A 7,931-nucleotide genomic window follows, 5' to 3' on the forward strand; every position below is an offset into this window, starting at 1 on the left:
CAGATTGTGGTCTGCATTGGCGGCATCTGAAAGATGGTGGATCGTGTGATGGCTTCGTGGTTTGTGGCGGGTAGGTATGGTTTCCTCCTTCGATGTCTTAGTTGTGTGGGGTACCAGATCTGGAGTTTGATGGTGTGCCCGGGGTGTTGCCCCGATCTGATTCGTTCAACGGCAATGGCTTCGTCTTTATTGGCGAGCCACCTTGGAGGTCCGCAAAGATGCATATCAGCGATGGAGCCGCTTCGAGCTCGGGTGTGGAGGTGATCCGTCATTTCTTTTTTTGTGCCTGTTGTGGTGGTGCCAGAGACAGGTGATGGGCGTTGGTGTCAACTGTCAAGTTCAGAGGATTCTTCGGTCTTATTTGTAATTTTACTTCTTGGCTGGTGTTCCTGTGTGCAAAGTGTATCGTTCTGTTGTGTTTTCAGTTTTGTCAGGTCGGTATATACGTGGCTTGTACTGTGATCCTTATAATATTGTGTTTTCAGTTTTCAGTTTTCAGTTTTGTCAGGTCGGTATATACATGAAACCTACCCCCCTTAAGATGAATCCTTTTTGTCTTCTCCACAACCACCATTCTATTCCACCTATAGTGCAATATCCATGGCTCACGCTCATGTATTGCGTGAAGATTGAAAAAGTTTTGAAAAAGTTAAGAGTATGAAACAATTGCTTGGCTTGTCATCGGGGTTGTGCATGAGTTAAATACTTTGTGTGGTGAAGATAGAGCATAGCCAGACTATATGATTTTGTAGGGATAACTTTCTTTGGCCATGTTATTTTGAGAAGACATAATTGCTTTGTTAGTATGCTTGAAGTATTATTATTTTTATGTCAATATAAACTTTTGTCTTGAATCTTTCGAATCTGAATATTCACATCACAATTAAGAAGATTTGCATTGAAATTATGCCAAGTAGCACTCCGCATCAAAAATTCTCTTTTTATCATTTACCTACTCGAGGACGAGCAGGAATTAAGCTTGGGGATGCCTGATACGTCTCCAACGTATCTATAATTTTTGATTGCTCCATGCTATATTATCTACTGTTTTGGACTATATTGGGCTTTATTTTCCACTTTTATATTATTTTTTGGGACTAACCTATTAACCGGAGGCCCATCCCAGAATTGCTGTTTTTTGCCTATTTCAGTGTTTCGAAGAAACAGAATATCAAACGGAGTCCAAACGGAATAAAATCTTCGGGAACGTGATTTTCTCACTGAACGTGATCCAGGAGACTTGGACCCCTAGGGCGCGCCCCCTGCCTCGTGGGCCCCTCGGTGCTCCACCGACGTACTCCTTCCTCCTATATATACATACGTACCCCCAAACGATCAGAAGAGGAGCCAAAAACCTAATTCCACCGCCGCAACTTTCTGTATCCATGAGATCCCATCTTGGGGCCTGTTCCGGAGCTCCGCCGGAAGAGGGCCGTCATCACGGAGGGCTTCTACATCATCATAGCCTCTCCGATGAAGTGTGAGTAGTTTACCTCAGACCTTCGGGTCCATAGTTAGTAGCTAGATGGCTTCTTCTCTCTTTTTGGATCTCAATACAAAGTTCTCCCCCTCTCTTGTGGAGATATATTCGATGGAATCTTCTTTTTGCGGTGTGTTTGTTGAGACCGATGAATTGTGGGTTTATGATCAAGTCTATCTATGAATAATATTTGAATCTTCTCTGAATTCTTTTATGTATGATTGGTTATCTTTGCAAGTCTCTTCAAATTATCTGTTTGGTTCGGCCAACTAGATTGGTAGTTCTTGCCGTGGGAGAAGTGCTTAGCTTTGGGTTCGATCTTGCGGTCTCCTTTCCCAGTGACAGAAGGGGCAACAAGGCACGTATTGCATCGTTGCCATCGAGGATAACAAGATGGGGTTTATTTCATATTGCATGAATTTATCTCTCTACATCATGTCATCTTGCTTAAGGCGTTACTCTGTTTTTAACTTAATACTCTAGATGCATGCTGGATAGCGGTCGATGAGTGGAGTAATAGTAGTAGATGGAGAATCGTTTCGGTCTACTTGTCACGGACGTGATGCCTATATACATGATCATGCCTAGATATTCTCATAACTATGCTCAATTCTGTCAATTGCTCAATAGTAATTTGTTCACCCACCGTAGAATACTTATGCTCTTGAGAGAAGCCACTAGTGAAACCTATGGCCCCGGGTCTATTCTCATCATATCAACCTCCATCACTTTAATCTTGCTTTGTTTTTACTTTGTTTTTACTTTTTACTTTGCATCTTTATACCAAAAATACCAAAAATATTATATCTATCAGATCTCGCTCTCGTAAGTGACCGTGAAGGGATTGACAACCCCTAATCGCGTTGGTTGCGAGTAGCTATCGCTTTGTGCAGGTACGAGGGACTTGAGCGTGGCCTCCTACTGGATTGATACCTTGGTTCTCAAAAACTGAGGGAAACACTTACGCTACTCTGCTACATCATCCCTCCTCTTCGGGGAAAACCAACGCAAGATCAAGACGTAGCAGATGCATCCTATGGGAATGCGCGAGCATCAACGACGATGACTTGAGGAGTAAAGAGCATTTGAGGCAGTTGCTCCTGACGAAGTTGCACAAGAGATTCAAGTTCCCCGACCGGGATGATAGCATAGAACAACTGTGGGATGATCCGAAGATGAAAAAGATTAACAATCACGCCATGGGCACGTTCGGCAACGATTTGGCCTCCTGGAAAGGGAGGGTGAAACGAGCTATTGAGGCTGAGGAACCCCTGTCCAAGATTCCGGAGGAAAATCCGACACTTACGGAAGAGGAGTTCGAAAATTTTAAGGACACTTGCGCTACCGAGACAGCCAAGGCTAAGGCTGCAATATTGAAGAGCCTTCAGCAAAGGAACACGGGGAAGCATCGCCTCGGAAGCCGTGGCTACCTCGGTAAAAGGCCCATATGGGATAAGGAGGCCGCGGAACATGAAGCCGCGGGTCTTCCAAACCCCTTCGCGAAGTTCACCAACCCCTTGGAGCGTGACTTCATCAGGGCCCGCTACAAGTGGGACAAAGAAAAGAAGGTTTTTTACACGGACCAGGTCACGAGGAGATTGATCAGAATACTGGTAATTATTCTTTTACCACCTTACATTTAGCTCCTGATCAAGTCGACTACACATTCGTAAACGGTTCACGTTCCTTCTGCAAGAGAAGCAACACCAGCTTGCAGCCGAAAGCCCTACTTCGCCGATGAGGCCCAAGTGGGACACCCCTCTCAACCGGGCCTTGAACGAACTTAAGGGACTCCCTTTGGGCTAGCGGCCGCAATATGGACGTGTGCACGACACCGGAGACGGCGCCACGTGGAAGGTGTTTTACAATGAGGGCCTGGAGGCCAAGAAGTAGAAAAAGAAGTTTAGTCAGGCAGACATCAACGAGAAGGTGAAACTTGCGTTCAAGAAAAAAGAAGCTGAGGACGCGAAAAAACAGCCGAGGAGAAAAATGAGCTGGTACAGCAGGCAGTCAATGCAGTTGTAAATGCCTGCAGAAATGATTTCGCTACTAACTTGGTCCGGGCTATCATCAACTGGACGAAGGAAAATCCAGACAATACGGTACATGATTTCCCCATGCCCAGTTTCGTCGCGAGCAACTCCGTGAACAACACCACCGCACCATCACCTGCTCACGCAACCGGGCCTGCTCTCGCACCAGCACCCGCACCCGCTCATAACAGCCCATCCTCAGTCTCTGGCGCACTAGGCGGGCCTTCGTCTTTGGTTGACCTCGACGTCCTCACAGTAATTACATGCCGCACCAACATATATATCTAGAATATTTCATTTTCGTTTCCTTTCGGATGTTTTACGCCACAGACATGTGTTTGCAGGCCGACGAAATCCCGTGCACCGTACTCTACTTGATCAAAGGCCAGAAGGTGGACGTAGGAAATGGGGTGATAATGAAGCCCTTGGAACTCACGTTCCACAGCCAACCGATGCTAGCTGGGCACTTCAGGGTTACCTTGTCGAGTGTGAAATCGGGGCACTAGGATTTGCCTCCTCTAGTACGGCTAGGGGGAGAGGACGATGAGACCCCGTTGCGGATTGGAAGTTGCAAGGGTTGGGTGCTACTATGGCCAAAGAATCTTCTTCGTCTGGAGCCGGCCGAGAGCACACCAATAACCACACACCAACAAGCATGTATGGATATCACCACCCCGCCTACACAATTACCAACTCCTGTAGTGCCGAGTGAGAGCGGCGGATGACGTGATGAAGGGGGTCTAATAGTGGATGATGTAATCGGCCCCGTAGAACAAAGAATGGATGATGAGATGGAGGATATGGAGGACCCAATGAGTTTCCTCAATACACGAGCCTACAACGGTGACTTAGATATGATGAGTCAGCCATATGATGAATCGGGCTATTAGCATGCTGATGAGGATATGGATGATCTGCCCGAGTAGGAACGTTCTAGTAGGGATTACAAGAAATCTCTCTTCATGAAATCCTCATAGGACACGCCTGAAGATGCCGACTCAACACATGCTCAACTAGCCGGGGGTCGTACAGTGCTTAGCCCGACAACAATGGGGCAGGGGTTAAGGAAGGGTTTGGAAGGTGTGCCCAAGAAAAAGGAGAGGAAGAGACTGGGGAAGATAGGCTCAGCTTCCTACAAACAAGCCAGAGCACATAGCAGCTAGACGATGGATTTTGAAGAGCGTGTACCCGTCAAAGGTGCGGCCATGTTCCATGTCACGTGCAAGCCGATGCTACCGCCGAAACCGCTGGAGGCACTATCAGTGGATCTCAGGAGACTGCACGACCATGTGTTGTCGACTGAGAAAAGCCTACTAGCCTCGAAGGATCCAGGATATCCGACATACGCGGCTCGTGTGCCTGAGGGGAAGTGCTACGTCGACACACGGCCCACGGAGGTGTTCTTCCTGTGGTTTGACCATATCTTCGAGATGTTTCTGACAAGGCGGCTCGATTTTACAATTGTTCGCCTTTTTTTACTACATATGAGCTCCGTCATGAAGAGAGAAGAAGTCTCGCAAATGTGTGTGGCGGATCCGTACTACATGCACGAGTCCTTCTTGAGTCTCGGCGACTTTGAGCGTGAAACTGTTAGGGAGTACCTCCAAAACTTCATGGTACAAAATAAGGACTAGGAAATTGTCCTCCTGCCTTATCATCCAAAGTAAGTCAATTCCGGACAACCCTTTGGTACATTTCAATCATTCCTTCTTGCTCATATGGAGAATAATTTGAGTTGTTTTTTCCCGCAGCAATGGGCGCGCCGTCCTTATCATTCTTTACCCGCGAGTCTCCCACACCGTGTATTTCGACCCTACCAGAAACTACGAGAAGGACTACACCCACATAATGAATATTCTAGATGATGCTCTCCAAGGCTTCATCATTAGGGGTGGCCACTAGCAGATCAGGAAACAAAGGAACAAGAAGTTGGGTTTCTCGCATAAAACTAACTTCTGCTGCATCCATGCCCCAAAACCAAGCAAGAAAGATGGATTCTACCTCCTCCATCTCATGATTGAGTTCATCATGGATCACCAAAAGCTTCGCATGACAAGCAGAAACGATGATCATATCCGCAAGTGGGTAGAATCTCATGGAGAAGCGGATTATCAACTTAGAGATGACTTCTTTCGCATCCAGAGAGACATTGCGACGATCATCATGAAAGAAGTCATCGATGAGAAGGGGATGTTCCACCACGGCCCTATACCGCGAGCTGACGTCCGAACTCGCATAGGCATGCAACGCCATGACCTCACGCCGTTCAAGAAGCTAGGGTCCATCCTTGATGATATGGAAGGATGGAACTTCTAGTGATTTACGATGCCGATGATGATGATATGTGTCGATTGAACTTGTATACTTTCTGTAGCGATGAAACTTTGTGATGTTCACGGTCCCTACTGAACTTGCGTAACGCTACTTTGTTAGTTTGGGTACGATGACCTGCATACCTCTAGTTAATTAGTTTGCGTACTATATGTTGCATCTAGTTGCTAACCCTTTCTTTTTCGTGTTGCTCTAGTACATTTTGTTGCATATGATTGTACATTCTCTTGTTGAAGATGCATCTCTAACAGGTACCTAGATTCTTGATGGCGAAGAAGCAGTGCTATGTCGTGTACAAAGGGAAGGTTCCGGGAGTGTACGACGAGTGGCCTGAGTATCAGGCGCAAGTGGATGGGGTCTCGGGCGCCAACCAGAAAGGATTCAAAAGCAGACAAGAAGCCGAAGCTAGTTACTTGAGGTTCACGCTAGCGTGAGAGAGGACTTGTAACCGCCGCCTCATGTACTGCATAGTTCCGCTCTCACTCATAGTGATAGCTCTTCTCGCATATATCATTGTTTAGATGGATGGCGATGTAGTTGCAAGTTTTCGAGACTTGTATCGCTATTTTCGAGATGATGACGAGAGACCACTTTGTGTTGGATGATGATTACAATGATGACATGATTTGATGAGACTATTTGTATGTATATGCTATGATTACATTTGTATGTGTATGATATGCTAGAGATTATTGTATAAAGCCCTAAACAAAATTCAGCAGCAGAAAAATATATTCAAAAACTAATAACAGTAGCGCGGGGTATAGCTTTAGCAGCAGCGAGTTCTTAGCAGTAGCGCTCTTTGTTCAAGGGCGCTGCATCTTATTAGCAGCAACGCTGGTTGCAAACCAACACTGCTGCTATCCCTAGGTAGCAGTAGCGCCGGTCAAACCACGCTACTGATAAGCATTAGCTATAGTGCCGTATCAGTAGCGCGGCCACCCGCGCTACTGATAAGCATTTAACCCGCACTACTGCTAGGCTTTTTCTTCGTAGTGAAAGGACATGTTATCCGTTTCACTAGGACCCTGCAAAGACATATTTAAAACATGGCAACATTAAAACTAGTTCAGAAAAGATGAAATAGAGAAATATGAAAACACCATCAGCAGATTTATGAAGCTAATGAAGGTATTGCTATCCTTATGAGAAACATCCATCGGTACCTGAGTTCCTACACCATTACCATCCTCTTGTTGCTGTACAAGGCAACCAACCAAGTTATTTAGTCTATAGTAATAATGAACTAGCATGCCGAGGCCACGCCCGTGCTTAAGTTTGTTGTTAATTTTTTGGTTGTTTTTATTTGAAAACTCGAATAGAGATAGCCTAGAAGAGGGGCGATGTAGGTAGACAGGGTTGAGGAAATACATTGTATTAAACATTTGTTCGTAGAAACACATCACATGGCTGAACGACCTACGGAATGTTTTTAGTGTTATATAAAACGAGACCAACCCGGGTTAAATTAGCCTGTTGGCATTCTTTTATAAAAGAAAACTCCACGAACACCAAGCGTCCAAGCCGAGACTCGAACCTAGGTGGGCTGGCTGCGAACTCCCGTGCCTTGCCAACTGAGTTACGCTCTGTTCTCAATTTTAGTGTTATTTTTTGCGATTTTTTTTAGTGTTATATAATAATCATCTTTATATAGTTATTGGTTACTCATTTGCTTCTTCTGATAGTCGTTGCCATTTACAGAAAATACCAAGGGTGGTGGTTGCACAGCTTGAATGCAACTGCACTGAGCCCTCAAAAGAAAAATGCAACTGCACTGAATCTTCCAAAATATGTATTCCATTTAGAGCAGTCTTCTTTGCAACACATCAGGATACCAATTAATGATGAAGTAGGATAAAAAAGAGGTAAGCCGTAAAAAATAAGAACACCTTTATTTACTGAAGAAAGCCAAAACAGAGCGACCGCAGGAGTAGAATGAAGCCATGGACAGTAGTGCTTTTCAGAACAAATGAAAATATCAATTAATTAACCAAATAAGGTAAACCAGAGGCAAGTTGGAAGAGAGGAAGAGAAAAAAAATCACTTTTGTGTGCTGAATAACATATTCTATACTACAGGGCATCGAT

The sequence above is a fragment of the Triticum urartu genome, chromosome 5 (genome assembly GCF_003073215.2).
Source record: "Triticum urartu cultivar G1812 chromosome 5, Tu2.1, whole genome shotgun sequence".
Classification (NCBI taxonomy): domain Eukaryota; kingdom Viridiplantae; phylum Streptophyta; class Magnoliopsida; order Poales; family Poaceae; genus Triticum; species Triticum urartu.